Below are 19,544 nucleotides of genomic sequence, written 5' to 3' on the forward strand. Positions count from 1 at the left end.
GGATCTTCTAGCCCACGCGGAACAGACAGAACACACACAAAGGAGCCTGGAGGAAGTGAGTAGGCCGGCAGCTGTGCCCTAACATCTTAAGAGGGAACATTTCTGTGACTACAGTTTAAACAAATCAGATAATTTGCCTCCTTTCTAGACACCCTGGTTATCACAGGACAGGCCAAGCCTCTCAAGTTTTAAAGCTAAAGTACACAGAAGGTCTGTGAATAGGGCTTAAGATATTTAAGAGCTAGTACCTGCATTAAGCAACCAGGTTATAGAATGAAAATTTATCTTGAAATTCCAGTCTCTCCCTCTCTCTCTCGCCTCCTATCCCCTATCTTCCCACCTCCATCTCTATTCCTTCTCCCCTATTTCCTGTTTTATGTATATATGTGCATCATTTTATATATACATGGAATATTTACTGTCTGTTACGTTTATTTAATAAAGTGCACACTCCTCAGGCTAAATTTAGAAAGAGGACAAAATGAACACTTTCACATGGGCGTCAGTGGTGTTCCAAAGACAAAAGATTCCTCAGTCTTAAAACATGGCAAACACCATGTTCCTTCTGATAGTTAGATGCTAGAAAAAGGCAAGTGGATCCTTAAAATTCACACGCTATTAAGACCTACTATCAACAGAGTAGATCTTAAAGCGGAAACAAGAAAACACCAGCCTTTTAAGTTCTTCCTGTCTGAAGATAAGAATAAGAGGTGGTAGTGTTCTTCCTCACTTGCACCGAAGTGTAAAAGCAGCAAAAATATCTTAAACACATATATGATGAGGAAGCCGCTCTTCTGGTCCACTCTGTTTTGTTTTGCTTCTATGGATCTGTCTCACTCGGAACCTTTGCTTTTTGTTTTCTCTTTTATATATGCTAAGAACCCGAGAGTCTTAACCTTTTCTTCCACCTCTCAACCAATAAATAGGACAAAAGAACATTTTTATGTTTTTATGTATTTTCCATTCAAATTTTTAAAAAAGAGATAAGTAAGCTAGCTCAGTTCATATTTCTCACAAAATCACTTTCCAAACTAAATTGTTTGTGACCATAAACAGGAAAAACACCGTACTCTATTAGCACCATCTGACATTTCCACCTTAATGTTACCAAACACAACTTGACACTAATGCCAGAACTATTAAAAATGTTAAAAATCCCCAACCCCACTCAAAATGCATACCAAAGTTCAGGTAAAGGAAAAACAGAAACAAAAGCAACTCACCGTTATTTTTATGTTCTTTCAGAAACCCATTAACAGCACACTGGAATTTAAAACTAGCGTCGTCATCTGACACCTGATGCCCAATTGTACAAATTTTTAAATAAGGAATAGTTTCTGGTAAGTCCTATAAGGCAAAACCATGAAAATATGTATTATTTCCTTTGTAGCGAAAGAATAAAAAATTAATTAGAGAAGGCAGGATATAAACCAGGAGAGTACATTAAACTTAGTATGTCAGTCATTCTGATGAGAGCCATTTTTTCCAAAGCTGCTTTAACCAGTAATTATCACTTGATTTTCATTAAAACTGCAGAACGGACAGTTACCAGGCATGCAAAAGGAAAAGCAAATCTATATGAATGAATGCACATGTAACTCAAAATGATATAAACAGTTCTACCTACATTTATGTTCTATCTTACATTTCAAGGGCCATAAAGCGGCTGTGATTTAAGGAGAGTAGTAGAATAGAGTCAGAAGAACTTGGATTCGAATTAGGAAATAGAGGCAATTTCAGGCATTGTTGAGAACTGGTATTCTTGGGGTGGGAGAAAGTAGACTATCAATAGAAGACAGAAAAGGATAAGTGAAAATTCTCTAGTTCTGAATTTAAATGGAAAGTAGCAGTAGGAACATATGACATATTTTAAAAATATAAACAAACATACATATTTCCTAGCTCTGACCACTGAAAAAGTCTAGAAACAACTGATGTCATGTCAAAAGGACTCACGAGTCACTGAGAAGCTCCAACTGGCCAAAGACAGGGCCTCAGTTAGAATAATAACTGTAACGGAGTCCACGGTGATAGGAGTAAATAAAATTTTACAAAACTGGTCACCACTGGAGGATATTTGTGAATCAACTCATTATTCTGAAAACTGTTAAATAAAAGAAGAGAATCATGCCTCTACAACTGGGCAACCAAACAGTTGATGAGGGGAATCTTCTCCTCATACAAATATACCCAGCTAATAAGTGAAAAAAAGAACAACAGAATTCACCATTCTTTGAAGCCTCAACTGAATTAATGGATGTAGGTATGAATCATCAGTGACTGCTAATACCACAGAAAGACACAATTATATATGTCTCCATGGAAGAACACATCATCACCTATGAAACTGTCTTGCCAAAACAAAACATGCAAGCTTCATTCTGATCAACTACCAATTTACAGGAAAAAAAAGGATTGAAGAATATGTTACCAACACATGGAATGTAATCATCGACATCTAGATGGGACAAATTACCTGGTTTCTTTAAAATCAAAATTCAAGGAGGAAAAAAAACGTGAGAGAGACATGGAGGGAGAACTTATAGATTAAACAAGACTTCAGAGACCTAACAATCCACGGCAAAGTGTGGACCTTATTGGGATCTAATTCAAAATTCTTATAAACAATTTTTTATGACGTTTAGGAGACAACTGCAAATTTGAGCACTCCCTGGGTATTTAATATTAAAAAATGATATTAAGGAATAAAAGTCCAATATTTTACATGCACGTACCAAAAACGTACAGGTGTAATTACATGTTGTCTTGGAGCTGCTTCAAGATAATATGGAATGGGGTGAAACAGGTGGGCGTATAGATAAAACATGACAGCCATCAGTTGGTAAATAAGAAAGCTGGATGAGTTCATGGGTATACAAGGAACATTCACAGTATTTTTATACTTTTGTATATGGTTAAAATTTGTGATAATTGTTTAAAAACAAGACAACACTGTAGAAAACAGTTTGGCACTTTCTCAAAGGTTAAACGTAGAGCTACCGTATGATCCAACAACTCTGCTACTACCTACGCTGCACATCTAACAGAACTGAAAGCAGGGATTTGAACAAATATCTGTACACCAATGATCATAGCAGCATGATTCACAATACCTACAAGGTGGAAAACAACCAAGTGTCAATCAACCGTTGAATAACAAACTATGGTCTATATACACACAATGGGATTTTCTAAGCCAAAAAAGAAACGGCATTTCTTTACGTGCTATAACATGGATGAACCTTGAAAACACGATGTTTAGTGCAATAAGCCAGACACAGAAGGACAAATACTGCAGATTCCACTTACACAAGGTACCTAGAATAGGCCAATTCACAGAGACAGAAAATAGAATAGAGGTTACCAAGGGTTGGTGGGAGGGAAAATGGGGTTGTTACTGTTTGATGGTTACAGAGTTTTTGTTGAGGATGATGAAAAAGTTTTGGTTATAGACAGTGGTGATGGTTACACAACACTGTGACTGTACTTAATGCCACTGAACTGCATATTTATAAATGGTTAAAATAAATATGATTTATCTATATTTTACCACAATAAAAAAAAAGGAATAACAGAGCTGAAATTTCAATTCTTCTGAGAGTCAGTTTCATCATCTGTAAAATTAGTAATTGTAGTTGTCTATCCTCTGAGCTTAGTGCAGAGTAAGCACTCAGTAGGAGATATCAGTACTACTTCCACTTCAAGAGCAAAGGACTGCTGTGAAGATTAACTAAGTCAATGGATATGAAAGAACTTTCTAAATGACAAACTGCTCTACAAATATTAAAAGACATTAGGTGTTACTGTCTCCCAAGGCCATGGAACAGGTCAGAAGAAGGATAATTCTTTTGCACTGGAATGTCCTACATGGGCCAAGAGAATATATGGGTTTCTGTACTATATCAGAAGGCATTAGGAAAAGGAAGCATAAAACTTAGAGAACAATTGTCTTTTACAGTGATGCTTAAACACGCTCAAGCAACTGCTTAAAATAAGTGCTAAAGACATAATGGACATACCTTTCTTTCTTTTTAGGATACTACTGTAACTACTAAAAGTTTACTTCATTTTCAAAATATAGAACATGGAAGCTTACAGAATTTCTTAAGCATATCTAGAGCCAACTGCCAAATACTATAGTTCAATTCATATCTTTAATCTCATTTTGAAACAGCAATTACAGGAAACCACTAGCTTCCCTTTTTGAACCCATGAGAGAAGGCCAGGATTCACCTTAGCATAAGATGATAACTACTGAACTACTATGAATTATTACAGTATCAGAAAGGTCATTTTCAATTACGGCTTCCATTTACCTCTGGCTTATAACAGCGGCGAATATATGTTAAGTCAATAATCAGCCCAAGTTCTTCATTCTGTCCTTGGATTTTGTTAAGAAATCCAAGGGGGAGAAACGTTCTTCTGGAGCAAGATTCTTTTCAAAACTCTGTCAGAAAGAATAAAATAAGGAAGAACATATTTTTAAAATCCTTTACTACATTATCCATTTATTCAAAACCTGTGATGCTAACATATGAGATTCAAAGTAAAGTTTCCTCCTCTGGAGTTTACAAGCGATATTACAATCCTTTCTTCCAGAGAGATTAGACGGAAGAAAATAAGCTCACTTCTATATAGTTATTTCTATGTTTGTTTATTTCATGTTGGTCTCCTAACCTGACTGTAAACTCTGAGAAGGCAGGGACCACATCAATTTTGCCCACCACTGTATTGCCAGCTCCAAGCAGAGTGCCTGTAAATAGACACATAAATAAATACTTCTTGAATATCTACCTATATAAAGGATGGCTAAATATTCTTTTATGTATTGGTTTATTTATGTACTCTGTTTGATTGATCTGTTTGGTTATTCAAGTGCCAGCAACACAATTTTCTTTTTAAATTAGTAGACTAGTTTTAGAGCAGTTTGAGTTTCACAGCAAAACTGAGCAATATGTACACAGTTCCCAGTTATACTCTCTCTCCTTCATCCCACACAGCCTTCCCCATTATCAACATGCCATACCAGTGTGCTTCATTTGTTAGAATTCATGAACCAACACTGGCACATCATTATCAATCAAAGTCCATAGTTTACTGCATTCATGGTACAAGTAACTGACTATTTATTTCTAGTATAGTCATCCCCAAACATTTACATACTGAGATACATATTACTTTCTTATAAATTACTTTATTCTTTATTTATAGTTAGCGCATTCCATTGTTGTATTTTTAAAATTTTATTAAGTACAAAAGTAGGTTGTATTTATCTATGAATTCCATTTCTGGATAGTAAAAGAGGTATTAAAAAGTATTTGCTATAAAAAGGGAAAATGGAGTACGATGGGGTTGAGAGCCAGGGCTCTATATGGAGAATTCAGATTTCTGAAAGAATACGGTATTAACTTTTGCTTACCTTTTTTTAAGGAACTTTGAAAGCAATGAAACGAGTCCCAGGCATCCGCTGTTCAACTGGGAGATAGTCTTTCCACCTGTTAATATATTTTTTGTTAGGCAAATTTTATGTTAGGCTGTCTCCCTGCGTAGGATGAATGCGCCTTGAAAATGGAAATCATATCCCTCTAGGGTAGGTCCCTCTTCTTTCTGCTTTACATTTTGCTGCTCCACTTATTCAACCCCACCTAGTAATAACCTATACTTCCCTTGTTCCTGTTTTCCCATCTTGAAAACAGATAAAAGGCAACAAAACAATGCAAAGGTCTCAACAAATAAGGGATATCTAAAACCAGAGATGGCCAGAACTTTTGTATCCCTGATAAAACCTAGCCCGCTGTTGACTACTAAGGTATCATTAATACATGCGTGTTGACTGAAATAGTTTAAACTCAATTCTTCCACTTCACAATTTACTTTTAGTCCTTATACAAAACCTGATAATAAAATTCCTTAATGCTAGGAAACACAGTGAAGAATAATATCTGAACTGACTTTTGTAAGATTAGTTCGAAAATTCGGCGGTACCGGTGCGTTTTTTCACTCAAACTTAGTTCCAGTGACTATTACTCACATTTTCTGTGCCTAAACAACACAGCTTGAGGAACTGAAGGGGATTCCATCCTGGTAATTAAGGAGGGTCCCCAACACTGACAGTTCCATCTTAAAAAGCAGTCCCTCTGCATTTTACCCGAGGAGCAATGGCCAGAGCCTCCGTTTTAAAACGATGGGGAGAAATCAGAACATCACACACTGTCCCTTTCAGCTACTGTGAACTGAGCCGCGAGACGACCAATACCCCCTAGCACAGCGCGGACGGGCCAGCGCGCGGAGGCAACAGTCACAGGAGACAGCACAAGATACGAAGCCCAGGCCCAGGGGCCAAGCCGTATTACCTTTCCGAGATGTGCTTTCCGCCCTTCCTCCTGGCCGACGAACGTCCGTCCGGAAAAGCCGCGACGCTGACCCCAGCGCCCACGGGCATGATGCCACTGGCTCATGCGACCCCCAAGATGCCGCCCACCCAATGCCAAGAGTGCAAAAGTCGCCAACCCGGCGCCCCCGGTGCCAGCACAGGGCCCCGAACCACAAGCGCCCATGCACAAACCCACGCAGCTCGCCGGCCTCCTTCTACTGCGCATGCGCCACCGCGCGTCGAGATGACGTCATTACGCCGGCCGACTGAGACGCTTCCTTAGTAAAGAGGAGTCTGACGCCTGCAATTCCCTCCCTTGCCGTAAGATGGTAGCAGAGGTCCATTAGTTCGTGTGTTTACCCTTCAGAATTCCAATCATGGGACATGGAAAGTTGTCCCACTCTCCCAGTATCTTGTGTGGTTCTTTCAGATATTTCCCAAGTGTTTACATTCACACTTGTTATATCTTGTATGTAAGTATTTCTACGTAGTGGAGCTCCTGTATTTTATACAAGAGCAGCATAATATACATAGTCTACAATCTGTCTTGGATAGTGATCTTCCCAGTCAATTTTTGCGTACATACATTCCATTCTCTTTAATAGCTGCGTCACATTACATAATTTACATGGCCAGTCCAATATCGATGGACTTTTAGTTGTTTTCAGTTTGGGGGTATTTTGTTTCTGTCCTCTGTTACAGATAGGCTGCAATGTGAACATATACACATTGTATACATGTGTATAGCTATATATAAATTTCTAGAACTAGAATTTCTGGAAAGAAAGAGATGCAAACTTAAAATATTGATTTTCAATCAATCTAATCTTCCTAATCAACCTTCAAAAATATTCTATCAACTTATACTCCACTCACAGTGAAACATTTATTGGGTTTCTATTATGTGCCTGGTATCATGCTGGAGGCTGACAGTATGTATTTACATTTTAGACAATACCAAAAAATGCCTGAGAGAGATAAGAGTGGAGCTCAAGTATAACACTTCCTCACAGTATCAGGCATAGGGATCTGTACCTGTTAGAAAAACTATGAATCCTGCCACAAGTGGAACAGCAAAGAACAGCATGTCCTACAGTAGGTCTGAAGGTATAATAGCATACTAAATTCCATTGTTATTTATAATAACAAATATTTTTTGTTAGTTTTACTTTTCAGTTTCTAATTTCTGAAAGTATCTTACATACACTGGTAGTAATCTTCACAACCAGGTTTAAAGGGAGGGTGCTAGGAAGAAATTCAATCATTGTTTCTAGTTTTAGATTTTATCTATAAGGAAGAGCTATTATTCACCAATTTGATCTCTGTAGTTACTCTCTAATACAGTTATTAATTAATAGGTATAAAAGCTTAATAATTCCCTTAACATTTCTTGGGAATAATTTTAGATTCATAGAAAAGTTGCATAGATAGTACAGAGTATTCCCTTTACCCAGTTACCCCTAGTGTTAACATCTTTCATAACTATGGTACATTTTTCAAAACTATGAAATTAACATTGTTGCAATATTGTTAAGTAAAGTATAGATTTTATTCAGATTTCACACTTTTCCCACTAATGTCCTTTTTCTGTTCCAGGATCCTATCCAGTACACCACGTTGTATTTAGTCATCATATTTCTTTAATCTCCTCTGATCTGTAACAGTTTTCCAGTCTTTCCTTTTTTTCTCATGATCTTTAGACTCCACTTTAAAGAGTACTAATGAAGTATTTTGTAGAATGTCCCTAAATTTGGATTTGTATGGTACTTTATTATAATTATACTTAAGTTATGGGCTTTGGGGAAGAATTCCACAGAATTATAGTCCCCTTTTAATCACATATGAGAAATACATGATAACAACATGACATTGCTGGTGATGTTAACCTTGATCATTTTGTTAAGCTTTCTCCAACCAAGTTTCTCCACTGTAAAGTTGCTATTTTCCTCTTTCCATACTCTCTGGAAGTGAGTTACTAAGTCTAGCCTACACATAAGGGGAAGGGAATTAAATTCCGTCTCCTAGAGGAAGGAATATCCACCCATTATTTGGAATTCTTTTTTAAGGAAAATGTGTCCCTTCTCACACATTGAGCTCTAACCATCTTATTGTGACATATGTACAATTAGGCTTAGGGCTAGCCTTAGGCTTAGAGTTAGGTTTGTGGTTGAAGTTAAAGCTATGATTATGGTTAAGATTAGATCTGAGGCTAAAGCTAAGGCTAGGATTAATGCCAATGTTAGAGTTAAGGTTAATATTAGGGTTATTGCTAGGGCTAGGACAAGGGATAGAGCTAGGGTTAGCTGAACCTCAAGTTTTGAGGTTCAAGATCTGGATCTAAGAGTAGGTCCCTTTTCAAATTCTAGTTCCAATGTCCAGGTCAGGTCTAAATCCATATCCAAGATCCTGAGTCCAAAGAAAAGTTCTAAGTTAAGTTTAGAATCCTGGTGTAGGTCCAAAATGATATGATCATAGAATTTTTCTTCTATAGCCAGCTGATGTGACGGTTTCATGAATTTATTTTTGCATGTTGAAACAACCTTACGTGTATGGTATAAATCCCATTTGGTCACGTGTATATTTTTAAAATACATTGTTGTATTTGATATGCTATTATTTTTTTGATATGCTATTATTTTGTTGAGAAATATTGCATCTATGTTCATAAAAGATATTAGTGTTTAGTTTTTCTTTCTTGTAATGTCTTAGTCTGGTTTTGGTATTGGGGTAATGCTGGCCTCATAGAATGAGTTAGGAAGTATTCCCTTTGCTTCTATCTTCTGAAAAGGATTGTAGAGAATTGGTACAATTTCTTCTTTAAATGTTTGTTAGAATACACCAGTTAAGTCTGGTGGTTTTTTTGGAATGTTATTATTTATTCAATTTCTTTAATAGATATAGGCCTAATCAGATTGTTTATTTCTTCTTGTGTGAGATTTGGAAGGCTGTGTCTTTCAAGGAATTGGTACATAGTTGTTCATAATGTTCTTTTAATGTCCTTGGGATCTGTAGTAATGTCCCCTTTTTCATTCCTGATATTAGTAATTCGTATCTTCTCTCTCTCTTTTTTTCCCTTAGCCTGGCTAGAGGTTTATTGATTTTATTGATCTTTCCAAAGAACCAGCTTTTGGTTTCATTGATTTTCTCTACTGGGACTTGTTTTTTTAATTTCATTGACTTCTGTTCTGTTCATTATTTCTTTTCTTCTCTTTACTTTAGATTTCATTTGCTCTTCTTTTTCTATTTCCTAAACTGATAAGTTATTGATTTTAGAGCTTTCTTTTTTTCTAGTTCTTTAATTTTGTACTTATATGATAGATGTTCACTAAACTTGGAATAATCACTTCATGATGTATAAAAATCAAATCATTATGATGTATACCTTAAATTTATACATTGTTGTATGTCAATATATCTCAATAAAAGAAGAAAAAAATGAATAAAATAAAAATTGCTTTCTACATATTTTTTCTTTTCTGTTCTATGCATTCAATGCTATAAATTTCCTTTTAAGCACGACTTTCACTGCATTCCACACATTTTGATGAGCTCTGTTTTCATTTTTATTTAGTTCCAATTATTTAAATTTTTTTTCTTTAGATTTCTTCCTTGACTCGTGTATTTAGAACTGTGTTGTTTAATCTCCATGTATTTGGTGATTTTCCAGTTATATTTCTATTATTTACTTCTAGTTTAATCCATTGTGTTCTGAGAGCAGACACTGTATGATTTCTATTCTTTTAAATTTTTTAAGGTGTACTTTATGGCCCAGAATGTGGTTATATTGGTGAATGTTCCACATGAATTTGAGAAGAGTGTGAATTCTGCTGTTGAAGTAGTTTACAAGTGTCAACTAGTTGATTCATGGTACTGTTGAGTTCAGCAATGTCCTTACTGATTTTCTGCCTGCTGGATCAGTCCATTTCTGTAAGAGGAATGTTGAAGTCTCCAACTATGATAGTAGATTCATCTATTTCTCCTTGCAGTTCTATCAATTTCTGCCTCATGTACTTTAAGGCTCTGTTGTTAGGTACATACACATTAAAAGTTGCATGTCTTCTTGGAGAATGGATCCCTTTATCATTACGAAATGATTTTTTAAAATTCCTGTTAACTTTCCTTGCTCTGAGATTCATATAGCTATTCCTGCTTTCTTTTGATTACTCTTTCTTTTGTTATCATTTTCTCCATCTATTTACTTTTAATCTACATGTGTCTTTACATTTAAAGTAGGTTTCTTTAAATAGACACCATATAGTTAGGTCTTATTTTTTGATTCACTCTGACAATCTCTGTATTTTAATTGGTGCATTTAGACCATTGACATTTAAAGTGATTATTGATATAGTCAGATTAATATATACCATATTTGTTACTGTTTTTTGTCACCCTCATTCTTTGTATTTTTGTCTTACACTATTCTTCTTCCATTCACAGTTTATTTCATATGATTCTATTTTCTCTCTTTAGTACGTGAGTTACACTTTTTAAAGAATTACTTTTTTGCTTGTTTGTTTACTGGTTGCCCTGGAATTTGCAGTATACATTTACAATTAATCAAGGTCCACTTTCAAATAACACTACACCACTTCACATGTACCTTGTAATAAAAGCAATAATCCTAATTCTTCCTTCATGTCCCTTTTGTCATTGCTGCCATTCGTTTCATTTATATATAAGCATATATACATGAGCATTATGTATGTTTATACATTACATAAGATATATAATCATACATAATCAAATACATTGTGTTGATATTATTATTTTGAACAAACTTTTGTCTATCAGATCAATTAAGAATAAGAAAAATGAAAAACTTAATTTTACCTTCACATTTCTTCTTCAACACTTTCTGTTTTGTGTAGATCTGAGCTTCTGACTTAATTTCATTATCTCTAGAGAACTTCTTTTAATATTTCTTGCAAGGTAGGTCTACTGGCAACAAATTTTCTCAATTTTTGTTTGTCTGAGAAAGTCTTTATTTCTCCTTCACTTTTGAAGGATAACTTCAGAGTACAGAATTCTGGGTTGGTTCAACACTGTAAATATTTCACTCCACTCCCTTCTTTCATGATATGTAATTCTTATCTTTGCTCTTCTATAGGGGTGTATTTTATTTCCTCTGGCTTCTTCAGGATTTTTTCTTTATCTCTGATTTTCTAGTTTGAAGATATGTCTGGGTGTAATGATTTCAGAATTTATCCTGGTGTTCTCTGAACTTCCTGGATCTGTAATTTTGTGCCTGACATTAATTTGGGGAAATACTTAGTCATTATTTTTTCAAATATTTCTTCTTCTTCCTTCCTTCCTCCCTACCTCCCTCCTTCTTTCTTTCTTTCTTTCTTTCTTTCTTTCTTTCTTTCTTTCTTTCTTTCTTTCTTTCTTTCTTTCTTTCTTTCTTTCTTTCTTTCTTTCTCTTCCTTCCTTCCTTCCTTTCTTTCTTTCTTTCTTCTTTCTTCTCCTTCTAGTATTTCCACCACATGTATGTTGCAACTTCTTTTTTTGTCCCATTTTCCTTGGATATTTTTTCTCCCCCCTTCAGTTTTTATTCTCTTCGATTTTTGTTTTATATGTTTCTGATTGAGATATTCTCAAGCTCAGAGATTCTTTTCCAGCCATGTCCAGTCTACTAATAAGCCTATCAAAGGCATTCTTTGTTGCTGTTACAGTGTTTTTGGTCTTTTATCATTTCTTTCTAGTTCTTCCATCTCTTTGCTTACATTACCCATCTGTTCTTGCATGTTGTCTACTTTATGCACTACAGTCCTTGCCATATTAATCATATTGATTTTAAATTCTTGGTTTGATAGTTCCAACATCTTGCCATGTCTGGTTTAATGCTTGCTCTTTCTCTTCAAATTTTAATTTTTGCCTTTTAATATGCCCTTTAATATTTTTTCTTGATAGCTGGATGTGAAATGGTGGGTAAAAGGAACTGTTGTAAATAGGCCTTTAGTAATGTAGTTGTAAGGTGTAGGGGGAAGTTCTATAGTCTTATGATGAGGTCTCAGTCTTTTTCTGAGCCTATGCTTCTGCTATGAAGTTCACAAGTGTTTCTCAGGTCTTTTTCTCCTCCTTAGCTAGGACAGGATAAATAGAGTGAGTTGGAATAGGGTTATTTCCCTTCCCCCTGGATCAGTCAGGCTGTTAATACCCCAGAAGTTTAGGCTATGGTTAACTAGTTTATTCTAAGGGCAGGTCTTGTTAAGAAGAGAATGTTCTGGTGTATTTTGAAATGGTTCCTCCTCCACCCCTCCCCCCACTCTCTGGGCTAGAAACATAAGATTTCCCCCCAGTATTTACCATGAGAACCTGGTCAAGCTCCTGGTGGTAAATCTCATGAAACTGTGGGGACCCTCCTAAGACTGGGTCTTCCTGCAGTTTTTAACTCTCAAAGTTGTTCACACTGAGCCTCCAGCAATTCATCAATTATGATTCAGTGTTTCCTACCCCAGCACTGGTTCCTAAGGTAGTTTCTGTTCATGAGTCTCTGATCCCATAAGCTGTGACTTCATATATTCATCTGTCTGTGTCTCCAATCTTGAGGGCAGCAATTTGTTCTCCCATCTCTTACGGACACAAGAATAGCTTTTGAGTTTTCAGTCTCCAGCTTTTTACTTGTTATTAGGATGGAGCTCCTTATATGCAGAACTAGAAACTGGAATTTTTGTTTGTTCCCTTTACTTATGACTAGTGCTTCTGATATAGAGTTTAACAATTCACTAATTGAAGAACATTTAGATTGATTCCAGGTTTGGCTCTTACAAATAAAACTGCTATGAACATTCATGTACAGGGGTTTGTGTGAACATAAGTTCTCATTTCTCTGGGATAAATGTCCCAGAGTGCAGTTGCTGCGTCATATGGTAATTGCATGTTCAATTTTATAAGAAAGTGTCAACTGTTTTCCAGAGTGACTGTAATCTTTAATATGTGTGTGTGTGTGTGTGTTTACTGTGAAATGATCAGCTACTTAACATCCATCACCACGCAGTAATTTTTTTCTTGTGATGAGAACTTTTAAGATTTACTCTCAGCAACTTTCAAATAGACAACAAAGTATTATTAACAATAGTCACCATGCTGTACATTGCATCCCCATGATTTATTTATTTTATAACCGGTGTTTGTACCTTTGACCACCCTCACCCAGTTTTGCCACCCCCACCTCTGAAAACCACCAATCTTTCTCTCTGTTTTCTTATTTATGAGTTTGATTTTTCTTTTTTAGCTTTTTAGATTCCACATATAAGTGAGATCATACAGTATTTGTTTTTCTGTCTGATTTATTCACTTAGCATAAATGTGCTTCAGTCATGTTGTTACAAATGGCAAGATTACCTTTTTTAATGGCTGAATAACATTCTTTTGTGTGTGTGTGTGTGTGTGTGTGTGTGTGTGTGTGTATACACACATATATCTGGCTGTTCAGTTTTCCCACTTATTGAAGAATGGTCCATTTCCAATTGTATATTCTTGGCTCCTTTGTTGTAAATTAATTGTGTGAGTTTATTTCTGGGCTCTTTATTCTGTTCCATTGTTCTGTGTGTCTGTTTTAATGCCAATATCATACTATTTTGATTATAATATCTTTGTATATAGTTTGAAATCAGGGAATGTGATTCCCTAGCTTTGTCCTTTCTCAAGATTGCTTTGGCTGCTCAGGGTCTTCTGTGGTTCCATACAAATTTTAGGATTGTTCTATTATTGTGGAAAATGCCATTGGAACGTTGATCAGGATTGCATTGAATCTATAGGTTGCTTTGTGTAGTATGGACATTTTGGCAATATTAATTCTTCCAATCCATGAACATGGAATATCTTTCCATATATTTGTGTCTTTTTCAGTTTCTTTCATCAATGGCTTATAGTTTTCAGTGTACAGGTCTTTCACCTCTTTGGTTAAATTTATTCCTAGATATTTTATTCTTTTTGATGCAATTGTAAATGGGATTGTTTCTTTAATTTATCTTTCTGATAGTTTGTTATTGGTGTACAGAAATGCAACTGATTTTTGTACAATTATCCCTTGGTATCCTCAGGCATCTGGTTCCAGGACCCCTGTAAATACCCAAATCCACGGATGCTGAAGTCCCTTATATAAAATGGCACAGTATTTGCATATAACCTACACACTTTCTCCTATATACTTTAAATAATTTCTAGATTACTTATAATACTTAATACAATGTAAATGTTATGTAAATAGTTGCTGGCATGCAGCAAATTTGCATTTTGCTTTTTGAAAATTTCTGGAATTTTTTAATGAATGGTTTCAGTCTGCAGTTGGTTGAGTCCACAGATGCAGAACCCAAGGATATGGACAGAGGGTCAACTGTTCAATGATTTTGTGTTCTGGAACTTTACTGAATTTGTTTATTAGTTCCAATAGTTTTTTGTGGAATCTTTAGGGTTTTCTATATGTAATATCATGTCATCTGCAAATAGTGACAGTTTTACTTCTTTCTTTCTGATTAGGATGCCTTCCCCCCACCACCACAATTGCTCTGGCTAGGACTTTCAATGTTATTTTGAATAAAACTGGTGAGAGTGGGCATCCTTGTCTTATTCCTGATCTTAGAGAAAAAGCTCTAAGATTTTCACCACTGAGTATGATGTAAGCTGTAGGTTTGTTATATATGGGCTTTATCATGTTGAGGTACATTCCCTCTATACCAAGTGTGTTGAGAGATTTTATCATAAATCGATGTTGAAAATTTTCAAATGCTTTTTCTGCATCTATTGAGATAATCATATCATTTTTTATTCTTCATTTTGTTAATGTGATGAATCACACTGATTGACTGGCAGATGTTGAACCATGCTGCATCCTTGGAATAAATCCCACTTGATGATCGTATATGATCCTTTTAATGTATTGCTAAATTCAGTTTGCTAATATTTTGTTGAGGATTTTTGCATCTATGTTCATCAACAGGGCTATTGGCTTGTAATTTTGTTTTCTTGTGGCATTCTTTTCTGGTTTTGGTAACAGGGTAATGTTGGTCTTGTAAAATGTGTATGGAAATGTTCCCTCCTCTTCTATTTTTTTGGAAGAGTTTGAGAAGGATTGGTATTCTTTAAATGTTTTGTAGAATTCACCAGTGAAGTCATCTTGTCCTGGATTTTTGTTTGTTGTGTAATCTCTATATTTGGAGTGTTTAATACATTCACACTTCATGTAACTGATATGGTGGAAGTTATGTTTTCCACTTTGCTATTTATTTTCTATATGCCTCATGTCTCTTTTATTCTTCTTTCTTTACTATTTTTCAAAATAAAATTCTATACTGTACCATTTTAATTCAAGTGTTGATTTTTAAACAATTTTTGTTATTTTCTTAGTGGCTGGTTGCTCTGTGGATTACAATATGCATCTTAATTTATACCACAATCCACTTCATGTTAATTCTAACTTAATTTCAATAAAATGTAGAAACTTTATTCCATCCTAACTTCATTTCTGTCCTCCTCCTTTGTGCTATTGTCAGTATATTACATTCATATATGTTATAAGCCAAATGGTAGTGTTACAGTTATTGTTTTATATCCCATAGATTTTAGCTCTTAAATATTTCCTGAATCCATTCACACCTCTGTATCCATTCACATCACCACTACTACCATTTCTTTCTCTCAACTGGTCTCACCACATCTATTCTCATTCCAGCCAGGTGGATCTAATTAAAATGCAAATCTGGTTAAAGTGTTCCCATCTTAAAACCTTCTCATTACCACCCATGGTGGTTTTCAAACCCAGTTGCAAATTTTTTGATACATCTCTCATGACCCCTCCCTTGAATCTAGGTGGGCTTGTGACTACTTCAAACAATATATATGGCAGAAGTAATGCCTTGTGTTTTAAAGGCTAGGTCTTAAAAGGCCATTGGCCTTTTTCCTGGGAACACTCTTTCTTAAGTCTTGAGCAGCCATATAAGCTGACTATGCTGGAAAAGACATTGGTAGTCACCCTGGCTGACAGTCTCACATGACATTATTAGTTTCAAATATCTGAAGCAGAAGACATTAAAGTATACTGAAGATAGAGTTTTAAAATACTTTAAAAATTCTATTCCAGGGCTTCCCTGGTGGCGCAGTGGTTAAGAATCCACCTGCCAATGCAGGGGACAGGGGTTCGATCCCTGGTCTGGGAAGATCCCCCATGCCACGGAGCAACTAATCCCGTGCGCCACAACTACTGAGCCTGTGCTCTAGAGCCTGCGAGCCACAACTACTGAAGCCCGCGTGCCTAGAGCCTGTGCTCCAAAACAAGAGAAGCCACCGCAATGAGAAGCCCGTGCACTGCAATGAGATGTGGCCCCACTCTCCGCAACCAGGGAAAAGCCTGCGCGCAGCAACGAAGACCCAACGCAGCCAAAAAAAAAAAATTCTATTCCAATGGATGAGCAAAACTAAGACCTTAGGTCAGAAAGATCAATCAAAACATTAAAATAGTCCTTTCTATAAGAGAAAAACACCTCTTAGAGAAGATCAAGTGTCTTTGCCTGAGGCCTCTGGAAAAATCTATTAAAGAGCAAGTGGATATCACTCTATTCAGCCTTGCTCTACTGAACAAATATCTTTTTTGACATTTATTTTTCCCAGCTTTATTGACATATAATTGACATATAACATTGTATAAGTTTAACATATAACATTGTATAATTGACATATAACATTGTATAACATGATGACTTGATATATATAAATATTGTGGTATTATTACCATGCTAAAGTCAGTTAACACATCCATCACCTCACATAGTTAATTTATGTGCGTGGAGAGAACTTTTAAGATCTACTCTCTTAGCAACTTTCAATCACACAATAAAGTATTGTTAAGTATAATCACCATGCTATAAATTAGATCCCCAGAATTTATTCATCTTATAATGGAAAGTTTGCACCCTCTTACTATCTTCACATATTCCATCTCCCTTCCCCAAACCCCTCCAATCCTGGTAACCACAATCTGCTTTTTAGTTTTTTGGGGGTTTTTTAGATTTTTTTTTTTTTTAGATTCCACATATAAATGCTGTCATACAGTATTTGTCTTTCTGTGTGACTTACTTCATTAAGCATAATGCCCTCAAGGTCCATCCATATTGTCTTTTTAAAAATATTTATTTATTTATTTTTGGCTGTGTTAGGTCTTTGTTGCTGCGCGTGGGCTTTCTCTAGTTGCGGCTAGCAGGGGCTACTCTTTATTGTGGTGCACAGGTTATTCATTGTGGTGGCTTCTCTTGTTGTGGAGCATGGGCTCTAGGTGTAGGGGATTCAGTAGTTGTTGCTTACTGGTTCTAGAGGGCAGGCTCAGTAGTTGTGGTGCAAGGGCTTAGTTGCTCCATGGCATGTGGTATCTTCCTGGCCCAGGGCTTGAACCCATGTCCCCTGTATTGGCAGGTGGATTCTTAACCACTGTGCCACCAGGGAAGCCCCATGTTGTCTTAAATGGTAGAATTTCCTTCTTTTTTATGGCTGAATTGTACAATTCTATTGTACATATATACCACAACTTCTTTATCCATTTATCTGTTGACAGACACTTAGGTTAGTGCTGCAATGAACATGAGGATGCAGCTATCTCTTCAAGATAGTGATCTCATTTCCTTCAGATATATACCTCAGAGGGAGATTGCTGGATCATATGGTAGCTCTATTTTTTATTTATTTATTTTTTTTGCAGTATGCGGGCCTGTCACTGCCGCGGCCTCTCCCGTTGCAGAGCACAGGCTCCGGATACACAGGCTCAGCGGCCACGGCTCACGGGCCCAGCCGCTCCGCGGCATGCGGGATCCTCCCGGACCCAGGGCACGAACCCGCGTCCCCTGCATCGGCAGGCGGACTCCCAACAACTGCACCACCAGGGAAGCTCTATTTTTAATTTTTAAAGGAAGCTTCATGTGGTTTTCCATAGTGGCTGTACCAATTTACATTCCCAGCAACAGTGTACAAGAGTTCTCTTTTCTCCACATCCTTGTCAACATTTGTAATCTCTTGTCTTTTTGATTATAGACATTCTAACAGGTGTGGGGTGATATCTCATGGTTTTTTTGTTTTGTTTTGTTTTTAACTTGAAGGTTAAGTTTCAGATTAATTTAAAGAAGTAGTGATAGAACCATAATTTCAGTGAAAATCAACACAATTTATATCTTAAAAAAACAGTTCAGAAACACCAAGTCAGGCAAGCATGTAAAATTCAGAATATTAAAAAATGCAAGTGTGGTTGCCCAAACAGATATATCCCTCAGAAGAAGGTGGATTTGAAGATGCTGAACAGAACCAAAGAAATTAGAAGCTGAAAGGGAGGCTTCTCTGAATAAGCAGACCAATTCTCTCATTTTATAAATGAGGTAAGTGGGCAGACATTAACTGCTGAAGCTCATTCATCTAGATTAGGGATGCACATAGATCTAATTTCCAGTGCTATTTGCAACTACATATATCTAAATGAGTTAGATAGTTATTAAGGAGATAACTATCCAGAACACATTAAGCCCACTGATTTAACCAAAACATGTCAAGATTAATATACATAGTGGAGGGTGAAATTGTTACTACAGTACAGCAGCACATCTCACATGTATAAAAGATTAAACAGGGCTTCCCTGGTGGCGCAGTGGTTGAGAGTCTGCCTGCCGATGCAGGGGACGTGGGTTCGTGCCCCGGTCCGGGAGGAAAAAGATTAAACGGAAAGAATCAAAGATTTTAATGTTCACCTTTGATAAACACAATCAAGTTTCCATCCAGTTTTCTGATGTAAAGCAAAATGTACTTGCTTAAAAAAAATGTGCATTCTTCAGCTTTCTTCTACACTTTTTTGGCCATCTTTCGAAACTGAGCACTGAGTATTTGTAATGTAAACAATGTGATATGTATATTTTAATTGCATGTTTTAGGAATAAACAAAATCTAAATTTCAGTAACACACAGTGTATTTATAAAATGAAAATCTCTCTCAAAATATGCTTTTTACTGGGAAAAATAAATAAAACAGACAAATGGCTCTACACAAAGTAAAAATTAACTTTGGTAGATTTCAGTGTAGGACAGTCAAAAACAAGCATATTTGCCCTTATGTCCCCCACCACACCCCCAGAGCTGCTCATCTTCTGAGTTAAGATTTTTAAAATATTTTAAATTGAGATAATTATGTTGACATTTTTTC

General features: G+C 36.1%; 1 pseudogene; it reads right to left on the reverse strand.

The window, feature by feature from the left end:
* Positions 1–6,603, reverse strand: part of LOC137228066 (centrosomal protein of 78 kDa-like) — a 33,164-nt pseudogene extending 26,561 nt beyond the window's left edge.
* Between the last annotated feature and the right edge of the window lie 12,941 nt (positions 6,604–19,544).

This window comes from Pseudorca crassidens, chromosome 7 (assembly GCF_039906515.1).
Source record: "Pseudorca crassidens isolate mPseCra1 chromosome 7, mPseCra1.hap1, whole genome shotgun sequence".
Classification (NCBI taxonomy): domain Eukaryota; kingdom Metazoa; phylum Chordata; class Mammalia; order Artiodactyla; family Delphinidae; genus Pseudorca; species Pseudorca crassidens.